Source organism: Balaenoptera acutorostrata, chromosome 6 (assembly GCF_949987535.1).
Source record: "Balaenoptera acutorostrata chromosome 6, mBalAcu1.1, whole genome shotgun sequence".
Taxonomy (NCBI): Eukaryota; Metazoa; Chordata; class Mammalia; order Artiodactyla; family Balaenopteridae; genus Balaenoptera; species Balaenoptera acutorostrata.
The window spans coordinates 106697600-106723235 of record NC_080069.1 but is presented as its reverse complement, the minus strand read 5'-3'; positions in this window follow the sequence as shown (position 1 = coordinate 106723235).

The following is a 25636-nucleotide window of genomic DNA, read 5'->3' as shown; positions in this document are numbered from 1 at the left end:
AAAACTAAGAAAAATTTGTCACCTGCAGACTCACCCTAAAAGAACAGCTAAAGGAAGTTCTCCAAATAGAAAGAAAACAATAAAACCTGGAACATCAGGAAGGAAGAAAGAATACAGTAAGGAAAAATATGAGTAAATATGTTTTCCCCTATTGAGTTTTCTAACTTAAGTTTGACAGCTGAAGCAAAAATTTTAACACTGTCTTGTGTTTCTAAATATATGTAGAAAAAATATTCAAAACAATTATAAACAAGGGAGGGTAAAGTGACTTAAAGGAAGATAAGCTTTCTATACTTCTAAAATGATGACACCAGTAGAGTGTGATAACTTATGTATATGTAACATAATACCAAGAGAAACCACAAAGAAATACACTCAAATATACTACAGATATATTAAATAGTAATAACAGGAAATGTTCAAAAACTCACAGGAAGGCAAGAAAAGTAAAATAAAGAAGTGAAAATCAGAGTACAAACAAAAAATAAAATAGCAGTTTAAGCCCTAAAATATCAAAAATTATAATAAATGTAAATGATCTAAGTGCACCAATTAAAAGACAGGGATTGGTGAAGAAAATTTAAAAAATATGACCCACTTATTTCTGTCTATTAGAAAATTACCTAAATGTGATATACACAGTTTGAAAATAGAAGGATGAAAAAGATATTAATATATTATGCAAACATTAATCAAAGGAATGCAGGAGTGGCTATGTTAATGTAAGATAAAGTCTTTCAGGGTGAGAAAATCATCAGAGACAGAAAGGGTTCTTATATAATTAATTAAAGGGTCAATCCACCAAGAACAGATAGAAATCCAAAATGTATACACACCAAGCAGCAGAGCTGCAAAATATGTGAAGCAGAAACTGATGGCACTAAAAGGAAAAATAGACAAATCCACAAGTATGTTTGAGGACTTCAGCACTCCTTTCTCAACAACTGATAGAACAACAAGACAGAAAATCAGAAAGCATATAGAAGAATTTACAACATCATCAAACAATAGTATCTAAACATTTAAAGATTACTCCAACCAACAACAGCAGGATACACATTCTTTTCAAGTGCCCATGGAGCATATATCAAGATAAACCATCTCTTGGGACAAAAAGCAAACTCCAACAAATTTAAAATACTTGAAATCACCCAGTGTTCTCTGACAACAATGGAATCAAACTAGAAATCAAAACCAGAAAGATAAGAGGAAAATATCTGAACACCTGAAAAATGAACAATACACATATATATAGCCCAGGGGTCAAATAGGAATTCAATGATATTTTAAAAAATACATTGAACTAAATGAAAAATACAATATGTAAAAATTTTGGGGACACAGCTAAAGAAGGGCTGAGAAGGAAATGTATACCAGTAAATGCATATGCTAGAAAAGAGGAAGAGTCCAGCTAAACCTAAAGCAAGCAAAAGAAGAAAATAAAAAGATGAGAGCAGAAATCAGTGGACCTGAAAACAAAAAATCAATAGAGAAATCAATTAAACAAAAGATGGTGTTTTGAAAAGATCAATAATACTGACAAACTTCTAGTGAGATTGGCAAAGGGAAAAAAAGGAGACAACACAAATTACCAATATCAGAAATGAAATAGGGGATATAATTACAGGATCTGCAAGCATCAAAAAGATAATAAAGAAAGGCTGCAAACAACTCTGGAAACAGTTTGGCAGTTTCCTTAAAAAATTAAACATTCAACTACCATATGACCCAGCCTTTTCACTATTGGGAACTTAACCCAGAGAAATGAAAGCGTATATTCACACAAAAACCAGTCCTGTATACTAATGTTTATAGTAGTTTTATTCATAATGGTCTAAAACTGGAAATAACCCAGATGTCCTTCAATAGGAGAATGGTTAAACAAACTGTGATACATTCATATCATGGAATACTACTCAGCAATAAGAAGAAATAAACTATTGATGCATTCATCAATCTAAATACAGTTGAATTATGCCAAGTGAAAAAAGTCAATCTCAAAAGGCTGTATAATGTATTAGTCCATTTATATAACTTTTTGAAATGACAAGATTTAGAAATAGAGAACATATCAGTGGTTACCAGGGTTGAGGAAGGGAGTAGTGGATCTCAGTCTTTACTGTACCAATGTCAATATCTTGTTTGTGATATTGTTCTATAAATTTGCAAGATATTATCATTGGCAGAAACTTGGTAAAAGATATATGATGTCACTATTATTTCCTACAATTTCATGTTACAACTACAATTTTCCTGAACTTTAAAAAATAATTAAAATTTATTGATAAGGATAGCATATATCATAATTCCTTGAAAATTTATAATCTGTCTGTGACGTATGTTCTATATTAACTTGAACAGGTGTTTCCCACTGTGAACTGAAGGGTATTTGTAGCTCTTATATAGGAGAAAAAGATTTGTCATCATGTGCCTTTGGAAAATGCTGGCTTAAATACATTTCCCTTTTTTAGGAATTCTCAGAATCTTGATTATACTTCTTGTGGTTTTTCAAGTGGTTGGCAAAATAAACAGCACTTTCCCTAATGTCTTGATCATTGAGACTTAGCTCCTCCTCTCCTCCTCAAAACGCATGCTCAACACATCAGAAAAACATTTTTGAGAGTGGTAATCCATGGAATTTACTTAAGAAAATGCCAATGTCTAGAGAATATGCTATTTGTTACTCCAGCTTTATAATGGAAGCAAGGAAATTCTAAGCAGAAGCAGTAACTTATCAGAAGGCACAAAAGCATAAAATAGTACAGATTTCTGGCATCAGGATTGAGGGCATCTAATGCCATACAAAAAAATAAACTCAAAATGGATTAAAGACCTAAATGTAAGGCCAGACACTATAAAACTCTTAGAGGAAAACAGAGACAGAACACTCTGTGACATGAATCATAGTAAGATCCTTTTTTGACCCACCTCCTAGAGAAATGGAAATCAAAACAAAACAAAACAAAAGGGATCTAATGAAACTTAAATGCTTTTGCACAGCAAAGGAAACCATAAACAAGACAAAAAGACAAACCTCAGAATGGGAGAAAATATTTGCAAATGAAACAACTGACAAAGGATTAATCTCCAAAATTTACAAGCAGCTCATGCAGCTCAATATCAAAGAAACAAACAACCCAATCCAAAAATGGGCAGAAGATCTAAATAGACATTTCTCCAAAGAAGATATACAGATTGCTAACAAACACATGAAAGGATGCTCAACATCACTAATCATTAGAGAAATGCAAATCAAAACTACAATGAGGTATCACCTCACACCAGTTAGAATGGGCATCATCCGAAAATCTACAAACAATAAATGGTGGAGAGGGTGTGGAGAAAAGGGAACCCTCTTGCACTGTTGGTGGGAATGTAAATTGATACAGCCACTATGGAGAACAGTATGGAGGTTCCTTAAGAAACTAAAAATAGAACTACCATATGACCCAGCAATCCCACTACTGGACATATACGCTGAGAAAAACCATAATTCAAAAAAAGTCTTTTAGCACAATATTCATTGCAGCTCTATTTACAATAGCCAGGACGTGGAAGCAACCTAAGTGTCCATCGACAGAAGAATGGATAAAGAAGATGTGGCACATATATACAACGGAATATTAGCCAAAAAAGAAACAAAACTGAGTTACTTGTAGTGAGGTGGATGGACCTAGAGTCTGTCATACAAATTGAAGTAAGTCAGAAAGAGAAAAACAAATACCATATTCTAACACATATATATAGAATCTAAAAAAATAAAAAATAAAATGTTTCTGAAGAACCTAGGAGCAGGACAGGAATAAAGACGCAGACATAGAGAATGGACTTGAGGACACGGGGAGGGGGAAGGGTAAGCTGGAATGAAGTGAGAGTGGCATGGACAAATATACACTACCAAATGTAAAATAGATAGCTAGTGGGAAGCAGCTGCATAGCACAGGGAGATCAGCTCAGTGCTTTGTGACCACCTAGAGGGGTGGGATAGGGAGGGTGGGAGGGAGATGCAAGAGGGAGGGGATATGGGGATGTATGTATATGTATAGCTGTTTCACTTTGTGATACAGCAGAAACTAACACACCATTGTAAAGCAATTATACTCCAATAAAGATGTTAAAAAATAGTAATAATAAAATAAAATACATGAACAAGAAAAAGAAAAAGATTGAGGGCCTGTGAATGTGCAGAGGGGTTGAAGGAGGAAATCAGGAGGGTGTCAAGTGGCCAGATCATGAAGGAACTTGATTGACAAGCCAGGGAGTTTAGACTTTGTCCTGGAAGCCATAGAGTCTCTACTTAAACCCCTAGGTCCATCCTTTTATTCTACAAATGAGTACACTGAGACAGAATTATTAGAATGACACATTTAATTATAGCTGTCTAGATCTGACTTTATGAATTCTAAAACTGTGAGTAGAACTTGCATTAGCCTTTGACTTCAGTGATTATGGAGTACCTATAAATAACACTTAAATTCAAAACGTCTGCATATTTTCTCAGTATCTTATATGGGCTAGTAGCTGTGCAGTCATTCTTCCTCAAATCTCCTTATTTTGTAGAAGGAACAACAACCCCAGAATAACAGAAACAAGACAACATCCAGTCTCTTGTCTCCCAGCAAAAATCTCTTTGTATTCTCCAGCCTTTCTTCCGAAGGGGTCTTTCAGCCTGTTCTCAAATATAACCCTTAGAGGAATATAGCCCTGCACCTGAACATCTGGAAGAGGGGACAACCCTGGGATTAATTACAATCCTACACACTGATTAAAAGCATCCCTAACACTTCAGGCTCTGTTATGAAAGCTTTTCATCATGTAACCTCAGTTAGAAACATTTGGTAAACAGCTCCCATTTCCAACCTGTATTTTGAGCAGATCTGTCAGGAGGAAGGAAGGATGGGGGTTGGCAGTAGGAATTGTTTTTCCGTGGCTTCAGTATAAAATAATCTGGTTTGAATTGTTGTAAAGTACAAAAATACACGGCATTCAGCCATGGATCTTAACTCACAATATCAGTTTGAAAAAATGTTTGTTTTCCCTTACAACTCAATGGAGCATCGTGTTGGGCAGCTGGGCCCCATTACCGGCGTCCCCACAAGGGAAATGTCAGCTCAGGCATTATTTACAATCCTAAATTCATTTTTTCTCTAAGGCCTCTCATAGCTCTGTCCACATTTCAAAGGACAGGCCTTCAGACTAAAGTCCACTTACACTCTGTCTTGTCACATCCTAAGCTTTCATATCGTAACATCTTTTTTTGGCCGCGCTGCGCAGCTTGTGGCATCTTAGTTCCCCGACCAGGGACTGAACCTGGCCCCAGCAGTGAAAGCGCTGAGTCCTAACCACTGGACCACCAGGGAATTCCCATATCATAACGTCTTTAATACCAGAGACTAGGATAGGTCTTCTCAACCAAAACTGTACTTGGAGTACTGGAGATTTATGTTACTACATTCCCTGGCCAGGAACAGTGGGCATGCACTAGTATTAATTTATCCAATGTCATTATAAATGTTCAAAAAACAAATAGGAGTGATTGCAAACTGGTTCCTGCCATAGGAATGACACCAGATTTCCAGCAAGCCAGAAAGGATACATACACATTATATGCCATGTCTGCACACAAGACCATCTGAACATACTAAGTCTGAAAGTTTCCACTGCTGTTTTTTATTCGAGTTTGACCTCTTTGGACCATGAGACAGATGGATCAGCTTCTACTAGAAGAACCATGTCTCTGACATAAGGCTGTGTCTTTAAGAGAATGTCAGAATCAGGTTTTCTTGAATGCCACTTCTTTCTCTAAGCTCTTCTTAATTCCACGTAGCCCAGAAAGAGTGGAGAAAACATGACTATGTAACTAGAAACACCTAAGTTCAAGCCCTTACCTGAAGCAACGTTTATCTTTAGGCAAGTTACTTTAACTTTTTCCAGCTATTTCCGTGGTCAGAAAACGGAGCTAAGGATGTCTATTTTGGTGACTCATTGTGACGATTATGGGACTGTACTTGTAAAACTTCCGGCTTTATAGAGGATGCTTTCCCTCCATCTGAATAACCCTAAAGGAAACTCTCTCAAAGCCTCTTTGTCTATAATTCTCCTTATATTATCATTGTTTATATACATTATTTAGACAGCACATCATGAGCTTCTTGAAGAGAGGTGTTTTTTTTGGTAAATGATGCAGTAGGTATAAAGGTGTGTTGTGTGACTTCCCTGGTGGCACAGTGGTTAAGAAGCCACTTGCCAGTGGGGATCCCTGGTCCAGGAAGATCCCACATGCCGCGTAGCAACTAAGCCCGTGAGCCACAACTACTGAGCCTGTGCTCTAGAGCCTGAGAGCCACAATTACTGAGCCCGTGTGCCACAACTACTGAAGCCTGCGCGCCTAGAGCCCATGCTCTGCAACAAGAGAAGCCACCGCAATGAGAAGCACGTGCACTGCAACGAAGAGTAGCCCCTACTGGCCGCAACTAGAGAAGGCTGGCGCACAGCAACGAAGACCCAGTGCAGTCAAAAATAAATAAATTAATTAAAAAAAAAAAAAAGGTGTGTTGTTCCCTGCTTTAAACACAGTGAGTATCATATAGTAGAAATTCAACAAAGGGAGTAAGTAATTGAAGTAATTGGAGATGTTTCATTCCCTCTAATTTGTACCTTGGGTTCTGAGATTCCTGAAGGGAGGGACAATATCTTACTCATCTTTGTACCCTCTGTTCCTAGCACGATGGTCTGCATATTCTTGGTGATCAATACATGTGTTGCTTTGAATAAAACATACTTGATATTTCTTAGTTCTCTTCCACCCACTCTGATTCTGCGCTGGGTGTATAGGAAGTTCTCAAAAGAGCTCAGTGCATCATTTTACTTAATGAACTTGTGGACGCTCTCCTGGGAAGACACAAAACTCATCATCCAAGTAGCATGCCATTCGAGAGTTATGTAGATGCACCGCATTAATTTCACCAATCTTGGAACATACCCAATTTGTATTGTTTTAATTGTACAAGTTGGAAGACAGACAGGCCAAAATACATACTCAGGGTCACAAGTAAAGCCTTCTTTATATGGCCTGCCATGTTCTTCATGATTGTTCTCCCTACGGCCTCATCTCTCACTGCAACTCACTTGACCTTTCCTGCATTCCAGCCATGCTGTTCTCTCCTGCATCTGTGAACTTGTATGAGCAATTTCAGTTGCCTGCAGTACCCTCATGTGCTGTCTGCTAGAGAGCTTCCTGCAAAGCATGACACGAGTTGCACATCTTCTGTGAAATAGTCCCCCAGTTTCCTAAGCAGAGTTAGGCTCTCCGCTCTCCATCATCCATTCAGCATGACTCTCATGTCACACTTCACAGCACTGGTCCTGTAGTTTTGTAATCTGCTCTTTAGTAAAATCATGAGCTACTTGACAACTTTAATTTTAGGGCATACCAATGCCTGGCACATAGAAGATGTTTGGTAAGAATTTTCCAGATTCAGAGAGAAAGCATAAGTGAGTAGCCAGGAAAAGGAGGAAAGAGAAATTAGCACAATAAGAAAAAAAAAAATCGTGTAAACAACAAATGTATTTTAAAACAAATTTCTCTAATGCCTTACTTCAATAGTTATTTCTTTACTGATTTAAAAAAAATGATATAAATGTATACTGTTTACCAGGAGAAAAAATGTAAACTTTACTGACTAACAAATTTCCTATTTTGAAATCCAAAACTCATTTTCCGGAAAAGTTTTCTAGCCTGCTTGTGAATAATTTAACTGTGGCAAAGTGGAAACCAGAAAGCTAAAAAAAAAAATGCTATGTAAAAGTGTTCATCAGAGCGAAACAAACAAAAAAACCCTTATGTCTGCAGTTTACTTTTAATTCTGTACATGTTTCAAGAAAATTTCAAAACCACCCAAAGAGAACTCAAATCTCCAATTAGTCCACATTTTCCGGTTGTTCAAGCATATTGTAATTTCCAAGTTCCTAGCTCGAGTAATTTGTCAGTGATCTGAGGATAACACACACACACACACACACACACACACACACACACACAATCTTTCATGAGTCATCTTCAGCTCAGAGCACAGTAGCTATGGGGATAACACTTTTTTCCTGTCTTTGACATTTCAGTTCTCAACTTCAGAAATCTGTCTGCAGTTGGATTAAGTTTAAATATGATGTCAAGTTTTCCACTACTTCACGAGAAAAACATCTCTCCCGAGTTTAAATAAGTCTAATTGTGCTTACTCTTGTGTTAATTTGGGGAATTCCTGGATTCCTTTGCAGAAAAGGGGAAACAGCAGTGTCCTACTGTGGATGATAAGGGGAGAAGAACATTGAGTGATATATATCAGCCACCAGCATTGCTTCTTCATAAGCGAATCAAGATATAGAAGGGTAGGCGGAGCTGAACTGGAGACTTCAGAGATGTTATAGACAGCATTTTTGGTGAGAAAATGAAAGAACAGTCATTTTAGTGGGCACTGTATCCTTAGCACCTAAAATACTGCATATAGTAGTTGTTCAAAAAATATTTGTTGAACACAGATATAGAGAGAAAATGTGTGGATACTAAGGGGGAAGGGGGGTGGGAGGAATAGGGAGATTGGGATTGACATATATACACTATTGATACTATGTATAAAATAGATAACAAATGAGAACATACTGTATAGCACAGGGAACTCCACCTAATGCACTGTAGTGACCTAAATGGGAAGGAAATCCAGAAAAGAGGGGATATATGTATATGTATAGCTGATTCATTTTGCTGTACAGCAGAAACTGATACAACATTGTAAAGCAACTATACTCCAATAAAAATAATTTTAAAATATATTTATTGAAAAAAAGTAAGTGTATAAGTGATCCTGCTTCACCAGGTAGAGATTAGTATATGTGAATGACAGGAACTTCAAGAAAAGGAAATTTTTGCACAATGAAGGAAGCTGTCCTTTTATTTTTCCACCAAAAACAAAAAATGCTTTTGAGTAGTAGAAAGATGAACTATTTCTCTTTTTTATCAATATAACATGAAACAACCCTAGAATTGCTGAAGAGGACTTAGTCCGAAGGTCATTGCCCTCCTCTCTCACCCCTCTTCTGCTCATAAACATCACTATCTCCACACCAGCCATAATGAACAGTTCGGTGACCTTAGGCAAATTCCTTAAAAATCACTGAGTCTTAGTTCTCTTTTTGTACGTGGAAAGGAAGGGGTCTTTCTCTCTTCGCGTTATGTATCTTTCCCCATCCTCTCTCCAATCGTGAGATATGTTTAAAGGTAATGAAGCATCGGTGTCATGCTATGAGAGGTTATTAACATATAGTTGAGAGTTTCATTTTTATTGCTGGTGAACCAATCTAAAGAAGTGAGGCTAAACCTGACTGGGAAACTTGAAAACAGATGGTGGTAAGAAGATGTTTGGGGACCCTGGGAGAAAAAAAAAGGGGGAGAGAAAAAGGGAAGAAAAGGAAAGTGAGATTTATGAACGTCTAACGCAGACGATCTAAACAGTAAATAATGTGATACCTGCACTTGCTTGTGAACGGTCATGAATAAGACTGGATTCTTTCTGGTACTGAGCAATCCAGACTTTTCAGGCATAAGTGTAGAGTTATGCAAAGTGGAGAAAAGAGTACAGGTAGAAATTACTAACACTTACCATATCTGGTTTTCTTCTCCTTCCTGGGAGTATGGGAAGACTTCCCAGATTCCCTTGCAGTTAGGCTGAGGTCATGCGACCGATCTTGGCCAATGGGCTGTGACAAGCATCACTTCCAAGGGGAGGCTTTTAGAGAAGCAAGGATGAATTCTCCATACCTTCTCTTCCCCTGATGCAGCAATCAAGTAAAACAGGGATCCCCAATCCCCCGGGCCGCGGACTGTTACTGGTCTTCGGCCTGTTAGGAACCAGGCTGCACAGAAGGAGGTGAGTGGCAGGTGAATGTGCAAAGCTTCATCTGTCGCTCCCCTTCGTTCCCCATCGCTCACATTACTGCCTGAACCATCCCCCCCATCACTCACAGTACCAACTGAACCATCCCCCTTGCCCCTACCCCATCCGTCCGCGGAAAAATTGTCTTCCATGAAACCGGTCCCTGGTGCCAAAAAAGTTGGGGACCGCTGAAGTAAAACATATGCTGATGTCAGAGCCACAGAGTGGAAGCATCCCGGCTCCTTGCATTGCCACATAAAAAGCTGTCTAGAAGAGTTGCCTGTCTCCCATCAAATTGGTATGAGTAAGAAACAAACTTTTGCTGTATAAAGCCATTGAGAGTTAGGGGTGTATTTGTCACTGCATCACAGCCTCGCCTATTCTAACTGGTTCACGTAAATAGCTGTCATAAGAATTAAATAAGAAAGTATTTTTCAAGTGTTCAGTAAAGTATGCTAAATGTCATTTGTCAATAATTTGGATGAAAAGCTTTCTTGTGGCAAGTTTTTATTATCAAATATCTCTATAAATACATGCTAAAGAAAATGTTCCAGACTATACTTGCTGTGACTTTTCAGAAAGGAATTGTGTCACATTTAGCTTCAAAACATCTCTGATGGCATGATAAGAACGAGCATGAAGTTTTGGACTCTAACACACTCATGTGCCAATCTCACCTCTGTCATTCACTGGCTTGGGATTTTGGATAAACTAATCAAATCTCCTAAGCTTCAGATTTTTCATCTGTGAGATGTGGTAGCAGGAGGTGTGGGGGGAGAGAAAACTGTCTTTATTGGATCATTGTGAGAATGAAAATAAAAGTGTATGTGCCCAGTAAATTCCAGTGCTCTATACATAAGATCGAAGTACTAACAGTGGGCAATACTCAATTAACATTAAGTATTTTCTGATTACTACAAACCAGAGTGAAGGATAAAAGTAAATAGCTGACAAATATATTTGGTCTTTGTATAATCTTATTCTATGGAATACAAAAAGGAGAAAAGAGTGAGAAACCAAGTCAGTAGAAGGTTCTGGTTATGAGCCACCTTAAGAGAAAGTTTGAGAACGAGGTAGCTGTCTTTCCATTGAAGCTCCATTGGCCAAGTCCAATGTTGACGTTACCTAGTCAAGAAAACAGACTCTAAAGATTGAATTATATTTAGACAATTAAAACTAGCCTAGCTGAGTGATGTGAATAAAGGTTGTCCTCTGGGGCCAAGATGTAGCTGTCATCAATCATAAACAGACACAAACCCAGGATGGAGTGGATCTTTGTGGAAAATATTTATGTCAGTTACTATGTACTTGGGTTTTGTGGGATATGTCTATTTTTCCAGTAGTTAATGACATGATATTTAATGTGCTCAGATTAGCTCTTGACTATTTTCTCTCTCCCTTTTTTTTCTTTTCTTTCTTCTTTCCTTTCTCCTTTTCTCTTTCTCTTCCTTCCTTCCTTATAATGACCTGTTCCCATATATTTTGCCTACCTATTCCCAGTTTTGGATACACAAAATTACTAATACTCTTAGATTCTTTCCTTACCCTAATTCCTGGCTTTGAATTAAATTAAAAAAAAAACTTTATAAAGTGTCAGGATGATCCTTAACATGCCCTGCTTAGTTGTTTGATTACATTATCCCTGGCTGGTATTCAATCCTAGCCCCAGATTCCAAAGTAACTTCTAAAATTTTATCTTTAACTGATATCCTAGAAATAGTGAATAAAAAACTTTGGAAATACTTCAGAGTTCTTTTTATAGATGAGGAATCTGAGACTCATTTTATGTGATCCAGGGCTACTGGGTTGACAGAACTAAGACTCATCCAAATCCCAGGATTCCAGTGACCCCATTCCTAATCATAATTAGCCATGCCTACATCTCCTACAGGGTAAAACATGTTTAAAAATGCACAGGCATAGACCAATGTAATAAACACTGTTTTCTTGGTCCACTTCTCCAAGTACAGTCATCTCTGATAGCTTAGTGACATCATAATTCTCCAACTTGAAACCTTTTCCAGGTTAAAATGAAACTCCTTTGGATTTTTTAGTTTTTATATCTTAGAGTGATTGAATTTGTGATAATCTCATGAAGATATTCCTGGATGAGAAAAGAGTAGAAGAGCACTAATCAGGGAGAGAAGAGAAAGTCACAAATACCAAGTCTTTGAGAAAAAATACCAAGAGCAAACTTTGTCAGCATTTGCCTGGAGCCAACTCAACATTTAATAACCATACTTGTATTCACTTTATTTATCAGGCTTTTCCCTATTAAATGAAAATTACTATCCTAGGTACTGTGGTAAAACAGACTTTAGTAGAGAATGGTTAGAAATTTCTGGGACCTTACAGCTAAGATGCCAGCCTATGTCATGTCATTTAAGTAACACAATGATAAAACAGAACAAAATGCTTATAACAAGGGACATACCCAACACTCTTAGGGAGTAGAGAGATTGATTTTAATAGGGAAATGGTGGAGATGGGAAAGAATTCCTTGAGGATGTAACCTTTAAACAGGACCTTTTAGAGTCAACAGCAAGGAAAAGGAACTTTGAAGCTGAGAGAAGGCCATACCTAAATGTCCATTCAGCATCTTACAAATATTTCTTGTGTTCTTTGCTGAACCTCAAGCATATAGCAAAAAAAGACGTTAACCTTAACTCAAGGAATTTTCTGTCTCATACAAGCCATTGGAGAAAACAATTTAATATGAGGTAGCAGGAAGTGAACAAGAACACGGGGTTAGCTTATTTTGCTCACGACAAATGCCCATCCAGTTTATTCTCTATTGATGGTGTTTCTTGGATTGTATTTTTATTGTCTTCGATAACGGTAAAGGAGACAGTGTGCAGAGTGTAGGCTTTCTTATTCAGACCTGTTTTGCCTCCCTATACTCTTTCCTCTTTATGCTCAGGCCACAGGGGTGATCATTCCTCTTTAGAATGAATTTTCTAGTCCTTCTTTTGTCAGAAGCTATCCTCACAAGTTTTGATGGTTTAATCCTGTTGGAAGAACTGTGTTCCTGGGAGCCCCAGACTAGGCTCTTGTTGTTTAGGTACTGTTTGGGTAGTGTTCCCGAATAACTGATCCAGATTATGTGGTTTATGGTTTGGTCCCTTGGGATACCCTGTGTCTTAATGCTCTGTGACATCAGAGGACTCACCACACCTCTCTGAACTTCAGTTTCCCTACCGGTAAAGTGAAGATAACTTGATGTGTGTGTGTGTGTGTGTGTGTGTGTGTGTGTGTGTGTGTGCGTGTGTGTGTGTGTACAATTTGTAGAAGAAAAGTAGCTGCTCTGAAAATTAGAAAATCTCAAATCTATCCCTGGCTGTATCCCTAATTTTCATTGGGAAAATCATGTTACACTGTGTAATGCCTAGGTTTTCCATTTAAGGGGAAATATAAGAAGACTAAACTTGAAACTGATCAACAATGTAATCAAATAAGCCAATTTGGTAAAGAGACAAGGGTAGAAAGAGGCCAACGGACTGCTTGACTGAATGACTGATTATTTGATTCAGTTGGTCACACTAATCAGAACCATCCGTCTAATAGTCAAGGGTGTGTACACATATCAAAACAATTTCAGAAAAGGACTTAGGAACATCTGCTTATTTGGACTAGTATAGACAAAAATATATAGTAATATAGACTAAATGCTTTGATATCTTTTAATCCTAGTTGAAGCTCTTAGGGAAAAAAAAAACAGTATAATGAAATCCATGGGCTTTTTTAAGCCTTAGAGAGTAGACAAAATTGTGTCCCTACATATTTATTTTAAAATTCTGATGTCCGTTCACGATCCAAATACAAACTCATCATTTGTGTTTCTTCTTTTTCTTTATATGAGAGCAAAGGGGCTGTGATAATAATAAAGATAATGAAGAAGAAGCAAAACGAAAGAAAGGACCCTCTCTTCTTTCCTTTCTGCTCCACTTAGCATGTCTTGTCTTATTCTCATTACCTTGTTCCTCTCTCCCCATTCTTCTCCAGACTAACTTTCGGGTTTTCATTTCCTGGAAAAGAATTCATCTATTTTTCTCTTTGGTCACTTTATAAATCCCCACAAAGGTACTCCGATGTCTCAGCTGGCATTACAGCCTCATCTTTGATTCAGTCACCAGTGGCCTCTGACTAGTTCACAGCTGCTGGGACTCAACATGTGAGTGGAAAAGAGAAGCAAGTTTGAGCAGACAGCCTGTGATGCATCTCCTAAAATTTGACTCTGGTTACGGAGCAAGTTCACTGTTGAACAAGGATTGGAGCTTAAGTCTGTCTGAAGTCCAAGATGTCTTTACCACACAATAATGCCATTATGCTTTTTAGTTTGAAGAAAGACCATAAAAATTTCTCCATACCTCAGTGGACATCTAAACTTCAATTAGGGAGACAAGCTAAATTAATCTTAAGCTAGGTATTTACTCAGGGCACAAGTGTTGGGTTTCCATTTCATGATTACCATGCTGCTAAGCATAATAATTACAATAATAACAATGGTGATGGTGATTATGATAACAACACCACCAATCCACATTTATAGAACTTTTATAATGTGTCAGGCATCCTCCCAAACTTTTTACATGTATTAACTGGATAAGCCCTCTCAACAACTCTAAGTTCAGTATTATCCAATGATCTCCCTTTTACAGATAAGAAAACTGAGACACAGTGAGGAGAGTGGAAGGTATCAGGCATTTTCATTTCACTCAATCTTTTATTGGAAATTTTTTAATGAACACTTGATAAATTAATTGTAAACAAGACAACGTAAAATATGATGTATCAAGTTTACGGCACAGAGGAAGGTTTTAACGATTACCTCAGATATAGTGCTTACGGTTCACTATGCGCTTTATTAAAAAAAAAAAAAAAGTCATCCAAACCATCACAGAAAGAACAGAAGAATATCCCACCCCCATTCTTTGATAAAAATCACTGAAAACTGAAGTCACTGCCCCCGCATTTCTGGCGTCAGTTCTCAAGTCAGCAGTATTGGTCTCTGAAGAGTCCAGAAGAGGGAAGACACGGAGCATTGGAGTATTAGATGAGTTTCCTAGGGCTGCCATACAAATTACCACAGATTTGGTGGCTTTAAACAATGAAATGTATTCCGGCACAGTTCAGGAGCCCAGAAATCTGCAATCAAGTTGTCAGCGGGTGTAAGCTTCCTCTGAAGGCCCCAAGGGAGACTCTTTCATTGCCTCTTCCGGCTTCTGGTGGCTCCAGGCAGTTCTTGGCTTGTGCTGCGTATTTTTTCCCCACTATCCTTGGAGGTGGGACCCGCTGGGGTAATTTAGGATGCTCTTATCTCACAACATTTAATTTAATTACATCTGCAAAGAACTTTTTTCCAAATAAGGTCACATTTATAGGTTTTGGAGGTAGGACATGGACATACTTTGGGGTTGGGGAGGTACCATGCAACCCACTATAAATAATTAGGGAAGTTCTTCTAAGAACTTAGTGGTGTTCAAAATACAATTCTGAATAGTTTACTTATTGATAGAATGGAGGTAATTCCCCAGAGCTTCACAATGAATGCCCTGGGGCCATTATCAAATAAAGGACCCTGACCTAGGAAGATAAAAAAAATTTGAGCAAGGGAGAGGCTTGTTTTGAATTAATAGGACAAGAATAGAGTGGACCTGGGCTTCCCTGGTGGCCCAGTGGTTAAGAGTCCGCCTGCCAATGCAGGGGACACGGGTTCAAGCCCTGGTCCGGGACAATCATACAAGCCGCGGAGCAACTAAACCTGTGTGCCACAGCTACCAAGCCTGCACTCTAGAGCCCACGAGCCACAACTACTGAGCCTGCGTGCCACAACTACTGAAGCCCGTGCCTAGAGCCCGTGCTCCCCAACAAGAGAAGCCACCACAGTGAGAAGCTCACGTACCTCAATGAAGAGTAGCCCCCATTCGCTGCAACTAGAGAAAGCTCGCACGCAGCAATGAAGACCCAACACAGCCAAAAAAAAAATGAAAAAATAAAAAATAAATTAATTTAAAAAAAAGAATAGAGTAGATCTGTAAACTTCCACTCTCTCTCTCTAAAATAAAATACTTTCTTAACTACAACTTTGAATTGGCAAAACACTCACTCAAACTTAATTAAGATCATATGTTTTAGTTTTTACTCTTTGACAGGCTTTAAAATGTCATTCAGATGTGTTAACTTGGCAAAAAGAGGAAAATAAAACTGGGGAAAATGAGTAAAAGATTTAAAAAATGAAAAAGGGAAATAAGTTTTAAGGATAAAGATAGATTTGTATATTACTTTCAATACTGGAACATGCATTCTCACTTATCATCTACATTTTTCAGCTCATACATTTTTGAGTATCAGAAATCTTAAAATCTCAAGAAATTTTAAAACTGGAAATAGTTTGAGTCCTTATAGAAAAGATGAGATTATGGTTGTGGGGATATAATAATGCCTTTGAGAAATAACCTGAAGATTTATCTGAATATCTGTTATTGTTGAGTGAATGTTTGTGTTCCCCCAAAATTCATAGTTTGAAATCCTAACCCCCAATATAATGGTATTAGGAAGTGGGGCCTTGGGAAGATGATTAGGTCAGGATGGTTCAGCTCTCATTAATGGGATTAGTGACCTTATAAAAGAGACCCCAGAAAGATCTGTCCCTCTTTCACCATGTGAGGACACAGGAAGAAGACTGCTCTCTGTGAATCAGGAATTGGGCCCCCACCATATAAGGAATCTGTTGGCACCTTGATCTTGGACTTCCCAGGCTCCAGAAATGTGAGAAATAGGTTTCTGTTATTGATAAGCCACCTGGTATATGGTAATTTGTTATACAGCCTGAAGGGACTAAGACATCTGTGAATCTCTAGTTGGAATGGTTAGAGGGTGGTAAGAGCTTGGCAAGATTCTAGGGCATTTTGTTCCTTGTTCTTAGGAAACAGCATTTCCCAAAGCATGGTCTATAAAATAGCAGCATAATATTCATTTCTTTAACTCTAACACATACCCAGCCCTGATTTTAATGTCTCTGAAATTAGGCTGCATGTTACATGCTACACAATGTCAAAGGATATTTGTTAGCAGCTAGGCCTTGATTGGGCAATCTTAGCTGTGCATGGATGAGACCTTTCATCTGATGATCACTTCAGTTGGCTTATCTTCATTTGTTGTACCTCTTGTGGCTAAATTTAACCTGAGTCCTCAATTGTTGCTTATAAAAGATTACATTTTCATGTTGCATTGAAATGAACATTTTTATGAAGGCAGAATATTGACAGTCAAATGACAAGAAATCCAATTTAAGGTGGTAGACGTTGCCAGACTCTTGAAGTAGATCATAAAATGTTGAAAGCTGGGAGAAGTTGATGTGATTTATTTAGTCATTGAACTGTTTTATCTGTCAAAGCCTTCCAGCTGAATTTCAAGAGATGCTGATTAACTTCTAGAGAGACATACTTAAATTAAATATGTAATCGGAAAAGCATATAAAACCCTAAAAGCCTTTCATATAATATAGAATTATAATGTCAATCCTGAAGGTGTTAAATAAGTCAGTATGATGAGCATAATTTATAAAAAACAACATGTCAATCTGATGTTGAACACCATAGGCTGATGAAATCTTCCTTTTAGGATTTCAAAAGGTGTATTAGTTTACTAAAATCTCTTGAATATTCATAATAAAGAAATATACTTAGCTTTGTTTTCACCATCATTTCTAAACATATGTGAAACTAGAACTCCCCCTACCACACACACACACACACACACACACACACACACACACACACACCAGCTACTACCATTTACCAGTGCTGCGTCCTGGTGAACACACCTTAAGGCATATTACCCTATGGAAAGATTATTATATTTATTTACCTGATCTTCAATTTGTAAATGGTAAAGTCACAGATACAACTGAAAGAATAGAAGGCTGTAATTCAGAAGACGCTACTAGTATTTTTCATTAATTTGCTTTATGATCATGAGCAGGACCCTCCTCTTTCTCTGCACTGGTTTCCTCATCTCTTTAATAAAAATACATCAGTTGTACAAAATAATCCACAATTCCCTTTACTATCCTACCCTTCGATGCCTGCAATGAGGTCCATTAGATGGGGATAGAATGCAATCATCTTTGGTTAAACATACTCTTGTAAATCATTTTGTAAGCCATAAAACCACAACTTATTCTGTGGTTTTCAAGAATAATACATGAATTTATCTGATAATTTTTCTTTTAGATCAGTCACCCATCTAATGCCACATTCTGAGAGTCATATGCCAGCCACCACAGGGAGAGCTATGAAATCAAATGTATAATTCAGTGTTTATTTATCAAATTCCTTTCATGTGCTGACCCTATTCTTTGCATTGAGTAGAGCCATCTGAGGCCACAGGGAGGGGGGCGTGGCTCTTGAATTATTGGCCACGTGTTCCACTTTGGTGGTGGTGGTGGTGTTGATGGTGGTGGTTCTCCTCTCCTTCTTCATCCTTGTCACCATCATCACCATCACATCTCACCTCCAGTTCACCTTCTATATTACTTCCTATAAGATGTGATTCCAGCATGCCGCTGCTTAACACTTTAGATGCTTCCCAACAGCCCAGGGATGAAGTCCAACCTCCCTGCATGGCTTATGAGAACTTTTTTTCCCTTTTCATTCTCATCTCTTGCCATTTTCCCACCAACCACTCTATATTCCAGCCATGAATGATCTTTGAATGTGCCATGCTCTCTTCCACGTCTACGCTCTGAACATGCTGTTTCTTTATCCAAGGCTGTTGTCTCCAACCCTACCTTCCCCCTTCACTACCTCCGTTTGGTTATTTTTTCAAAAAGGTCACTTCCTGTGGGTAAATTGATAGTGCCTTGATCACCAATACTGCACTAGGTAGCGCTCCTATCAGCTCCTACAGCAGCTCACACTTTCCCTAATATGACACTGTCAACAGTCTGTTGTAATTGCCTTTTTCCTAGTGTATCTCCCACTGAATTTCAGCCTTTGGGGTGGCTTTTCAGCTGGATGACTTCAGATGGTATAAACGTCCTGTTAAATTCCAAAGCTCTGTTCAGCAGTGTGACCAGATCTGAAGTCTACTGTCCAGAGCATAGACATGAGAAGGTGAAGGAACCAGACTGTTGGAAGTCACTGTAGGTGACATGACATTTTCAATCCCACCTATCCAATGTGATAGCAAGACAAACCTCCAACAATGCACGGTACGGGCAAAGCCCAAACAGCTGGAACAAAGGTCATGCTCCAGAAACAATCCTCAGTTGCCCATGGACTGGCTTACATTCCAGACTACTCTTATCTATTCTAGAGATATGAAAATTTCTCTTTACTGTTCTATCTTCCCTCTGACACACATGCCAACTGACCACATGTTTGTCTGCCTGGAGAGTGAGTTTCTCTCCCCTCCTACCGCCAAACACAGCTTTCCTTTTGAAGCTGTGAATCAAGCTAACTGCCTGGCAATCTCTGGTATTAGAACCATAAGGCACCATGTGTGAAGATCACAGGATCTAGAAAGCCAGTTTTTTTTGTAACTATAATTTATTAGTTTACTAATGAAAAGATAATGATGAAAAATTGTGACTTTTTCTAAGGGTCCGCTGTGATCTAGGCACCTTGAATACATTGTATCATTAATCCTCTCAACAATCATGCAAGTAGGTATTACTGTCCCCATTTCACATATGAAGAGACAAAGGCTTGGGGGCTTAATGGCTTGTCCAAAGTCATGCAGCTGATAACTGTCAGAGTTGGTGTTAAAACCACAACCTTCTGATTCCAAAGTCTGTCTTCCTACCATTCCATGGTGGGGATTCTCAATGTTTCAGAGCAGGATATGCAGTACTTGAAGAGTCAATAAAGAAAAACGATTTATTTGGAAACACTTGTTTTTCATCTGCAGTGGAATAGAGTGAAAAAGACCCTCCTTCTGGGCCAGCCATTCTCACTGGTGCCTAAAGTGGAGAACTGCCCAGCCATCCCACCAACCAGGACACACCTGTGGCAGGTGGGGTCATTGGGACTCACTGCCCTCTCTTCTAAGGAATGTTCCCTGAATAACCCTTCCACTCCGTCCAGGCAACTCATTCATTGACACATTGTAGGAGCTGACAGAACACTGGCTGACCAGAGTTTGAGTGCTGACTCTGTCACTTAACACTCAGGAGAACTGGACGATCGTTAAATGACGGCATCTCCCAAGGAGGAGCCAGGGCTCTCGGAGGGTTGAAGAGGGAACCACATGGGTGAAATCCTGCACGTGAGGGAACCCTGGAAACTGTGAAAGGGTCTGAAATCCTCTTCTGCACTTTGAATCTGCTGCCTTACTTTGGTTTTGTTTTTGTTCTTTTCTATTACATGTGCATGATAATGTTGACAGCGAATGTCTATTAAGTGTTTAGTTTGTGCCAGGCAAATTGTACTGTACAGGCATTTCTGATTTAATCTTTATGGCTACCTCACATCTTATTATTGCATGATAAGAATTGCTATTTTACATGGGAGTAAACTGAGAATCAAAGAGCTATCCCCTGTGTCTGATTCATCTGGACTCCCTGACGGAGAAAGGATCTGAAGTCAGGGCTCCAGGGGCCCAGAGCCCTGACACAGGCCTCTGTATCATGCTGGTGACTTTGCTAAATTTTGACCTTCAAGTCAGAGACTGTGGATTAACCATGATTGTTTTCACTGCGGAAAAAGAGAGTTGCATGGAATAATTAAATTAATATTCTCAGATTCCTCTTCTACAAAAGAGAGTTAGAAAGAGTCCCTACTTCATGAGGAGGAGAAAATGATAGATACATAAAATGCTTAACAAAGTATCTGTCACAGATCAACATTCAATAAGTGAGTGGCGGGAAGGAGATGCAAGAGGGAGGAGATATGGGGATATATGTATATGTATGTCTGATTCACTTTGTTATACAGCAGAAACTAACACACCATTGTAGAGCAATTATACTCTAATAAAGATGTTAAATAATTAATTAATTAAACCAAAAAAAAAAGTGAGTAGCTATTACTACATATTCTCTTTGAATGTCATTTTCCTTATTCCCCTCCCTCCTCTGGCACATAATATCTTCAAGAATAGTGTCGGTGCTAACATTCCTTTTATTTCTGGCCCACATAGAAACCTGTCCCAGATCTGTAACCCACAAAAGATGTAATGGGCAGGATGTCAGGCCCAGGAGGTCTGTTGGGATCCCACTCACAGGGAAATCAGTTTGGGGATCAGAACTGATGACCAAATGGAAACAGTTCCTCACAGGGGGAACAGCACTCTACAGTTTAGAGTTAAGCAATACCAGCAACAGGGGTTGGTGACATGGACTTTGATGTCAGCCTGAATTAAAAACACGAATCTGATACTTCATTCAGTAAGTACAAATTAAGTGCTCTCTATATACCAAGCACTGGGAAAGAAATTTCACACTCACTAGCTTTGTGAACTCATTCAGGTCAATAAATTCCCCAAGCCTCAGTTTCCTCAGCTGTAAAATAACGTAACACAGTCTACCTCAGGTTGTTATCAGCTTTATAAGAAACAGTATACTGATGGTTCTGAGAACAGTGCCCGGTGATGGCAGCCCTGACTATTTGGCCTCTATGTGTGACCTTTTTACCTCATTTGATTGTCATGACGATCTTAAGCAATATTTTTATTACCATAAATAAATTACCATTTTAAGGAATTGAATTGACTAGTTCGTGCCTCCCACCTGTTCTCGTGAGCAGCACGAGGCACCTATAGGACAAGTGTGGTGACAGCAAGTGATCACCAGTGCTCCCTGAAGGAGACCTAAGGGTGACTGGACTGTGCAGATTGCCCAGGGGCTGCAGAAAAGCACATTATCCCAGCTCTCTCTATATCTTCCCACCAGTGAGTCCTCAGCACCAGACATGGCCACGTGAATTTGCTGGGCTTCCAGGAGCTGAATGGAGGTGGGAAATCTGCCAGCCTTGGCTTCATCCCTAGGAAAGTTCTACCACCCCTCGCTGCCAACTCAGACACTCGTCATATTATTCATGCATGTGGTATCTTCCGCAAGAAGCGTTGGCTCCCCAAAGGCTAGCATGGAGAGGCCGGCACTGGGAGCCCAGAAATCCAGACCAGCAGTGGAAAAGTTTGGTGTGAATTTGGGGGCCTGCTGGGTTCATCAGCATATGTCAATCCTGGGCAAACCAAGATTGGTCTCCTAAGGCTGGCATCCCCTGGTCCAGTCCATCAATCACATCATAGAAGACAAGCACCACGCTAGACACTGTGCGGGGAACAGGGAGGGAGGTGTCTTGGTTTGCCCAGGCTGCCATGGGTGGTTTAAGCAACAGAAATTTATTTTCTCAGAGTTCTGGAGGCTGGAAGTCTGAGATCAGGGTACCATCATGGTTGGTTTCTGGTGAGAGATCTCTTTCTGACTTGAAGATGGCTGCCTTCTTGCTGTGTTACCACACGGTGGAGAGAGAGAATGAACAAGCTCTCTGGTGTTTCTTCTTATAAGGGCACCAAGCCCATCATCAAGCCCCACCTTCATGAGCTCTAAATCTAATCACCTCCCAAAGGTCACATCTCCAAATACCATCACAATAAGGGGTTAGGGCTTCAACATAGGCATTCTGGACGTAATTCAGTCCATAGCAGGAGGTAAGCATTTGGTTACATTTCGAGTCTGGTCAATTTTCAATAATGTATTTAAGGGAGTCAGGGACAAACTAGGAAATGCAGAGAAGAGAGATCAGAATAGTAAAGGATCTTAAAATCATATTATACAAGAAAGAAAAATAGTAAATCAACCATAAAGGAACCAGTGGGGACTTGTACTAGTGCAACAGGAGAAAATAGTTACAAATGTTAAGGTGCTAACGGACAGACATACAGGAGCCCAACCTACAAAATTATCAGGGTGATAGTTAAAATTTAACATGGTATTTACAAACATTCAGTATTTTTATTACAATTTTAGGGTACAAGTTATATGGTGAGAGTCAACTGCAAATAGCATAGGTGATCATCCCAAATGACTAATGCACTCCTTTAGTAATTAGCAAATTAACATTCAACCTTTCTGGTCAACTCTTCTAGTAAAGCTCAAATTATTTGAGCACATTTTTTTCTTTAGTCTGTACTCACAGGTGAGCAGCCAAACAATGGTACTATTCGATACTGACCTTCTGTGGCAAATGAATCAAGCCCCAAGTGAACCCTTATTACCAGGGGCCTTTACTCATTTGGTTGAGGTTAAGGACAAATTGGAGTAGCTCAGGAAAGCCATAAACCCTTTCCTCAGAAATATGCATTAATGGACAAATAGTTTTCGTGATGTATAGTTTCAGAGAGTAGATGAGGTCATGGTTGGTACTCAGTGATTATTTGTTGAATAACTTAATGAATGACCGAATGAATAAATGTTGAACCCTATTTTATCTTAGGGCAAGGCTATTTCATATGTGTACTTGGGTACCACTTTTCCCTTCTGAGGCAGAAGCTCTTCCAAGAGGTTTGCAGGCACACCTTGTGACATCAATAGGTTTCGCTGGGCTCTGCTGGGTTTAGCTTCCAGCTGTAGGTCTGGGTCAGGTCCATTCTTTCTGTCTCATTCTGCAGCCCAGGCTAAAGAGACGGTACATACCAGGCCATGTGCTTATGGTGGTGACAGAAGCAGAAGATAGCCTGTCATGTCATGTTGATGACAAACCAAGGGCCCAAAGTCACACAGTGGAGTATATATTCCAGCTACAGTGAGGCCATAGCAAGGGTGTGGATACTTAGTACGGTTATAGGGGACTGAAGAATCAAGACCAACAGCTCAAACTCCCTCCCTTCCATTTACTTCATGGAAGTTCCCTGAACTAGGTTTTGAAGGACAAATGAAGAGAGTAGAAAAAAATTTAGGCAAAGGAAACAAAGATGAAAAACTAGGAATAAATAAATGGATAAACAAAAAGAAAGCAAGCGAGAGAGTAGGACGGCATCTGAAAGAACAAACTGGTAGGAAATTTCAGATAAATACTCTCAGTGTTTGAGGACTTTTTTTGTTTGTTTGTTTGTTTGTTGTTTGAGAATACCTTGAAGTTCTGAGTCCTGAATAGGAAGCCAGGGAAACTAGATTGAGTCCCAGTTCTAATATTGCGGGCGCTTAGTCAAAGCTCTTCCCTCTTCGTCTTGTTTCTCCATCTGTAAGGATGAAGGATTCTCCCAGGTGAAGGCCAAAGGCCCTTGCAGCTTTGAGAATGTTCATGTTCTAATCCACCTGGAACCAAATTGGAATTTTAATTTATTAATTTATATTGCAAAATCTGTCACATAGACAGGAACATGACTGTCCCTGAAGTCAGTACATTCCTTTCCTGTACCAAGCTACAGAGTATACCACGTCTTAGTCAAAAGCCAATTTGTCAGTTAACACTGAGAAATTCCAGGCAGTCTGACCAGTTTATTCTTTCCTAGTGGCTAATTCCTCATGAAACGTCAAATTATAGACAGATGTTCTCTTGGTAAATCTGGAGTCAGATGAACCAAAAATCTAACTGCATGAACCTAAGATAGCCTGATTCATATCTTCTTCCCTCCCTCCCTCCCTCCCTCTCTGCCTTCCTTCCTCCCTCCTTCCCTTCCTTCCGTGCTTCCTTCCTCCTTCTTCCTCAGGGTTGCAAGATAAAATACAAAACACCCAGTTAAACTTGAACTTCAGGTAAACAACAAATACATTTCTAGTATAACTGTGTCCCAAATATTGCATGAGACATACTTATTTTAAAAAATCATTCATTGTTCATCTGAAATTCAAATTGAACTAAGCATTTTACATTTTTATTTGCTAAGCCTGGAAATCCTATAATCCTCCCTTCCTTTGACAGATATATATTGAGTATGAATCACACGTTAGTGAATGGGACATTTTTCTTATTTTCTTGCTACCCAGCACCTTTTGATTTCCCGTATTATGTTTTCAGGGGTTTCTAGCTTTCTGAACCCTGTCTCACAAAGGTAGAATGGAGCTGAAACCGTGCACTTCAGATTGGGACTTGAACCCACCGTCTTTTAATGAGAATCACTCACCTGGTGTCTGGACTTACTGAGGCTCAGGTTCTTTGTGTCTCAGCGCAGAAGGAATTCAGCGAGAGGCAAAGTGATAGGCAAGAAGTAGATTTACTAATATAGGATGCTTGCGAGGGATACAAGCGTGTAGGCGAGGGGGCTCTGCCCTGAGAATTAAGTGGCCTACATTTTTATAATCAAAGGAAAGTGGGGGAGGGGAAAAGACTTTTTTCTCATTCTTTAAGTAGACGTCAGGCTTACGTCACTAGCTCCTCCTTTGTATTGGGCAGGAGAGTATTTGACCCTATGAGGTCAAACTGGGACTGTCACAGTGCTTATTCAAATCAGCAGAAGGGTGGTAACATATACTAAAATATGTTGAATCATCTCAGGTTTCTGTATAATGAGGGTCTCCTACTTTGGAATGCCATCTTTCCCTTAAATTCCTGTCCTTGATCCTAAGGATTGTTATCTTGCTGAACTCGACCAGCAGAATGCAGACTTCATTTCTTCACTTAATGACCTGGGGCATATCTCATGCTTTTATTTATGGCTTTATAGTTAAGCAAGCCTGCTTCGTTCCATATGCTGAATTTGCTGGCACCCTGATCTTGGACTTCCAGCCTCCAGAGCTGTGAGAGAGAAATTTCTGTTGTTTATAA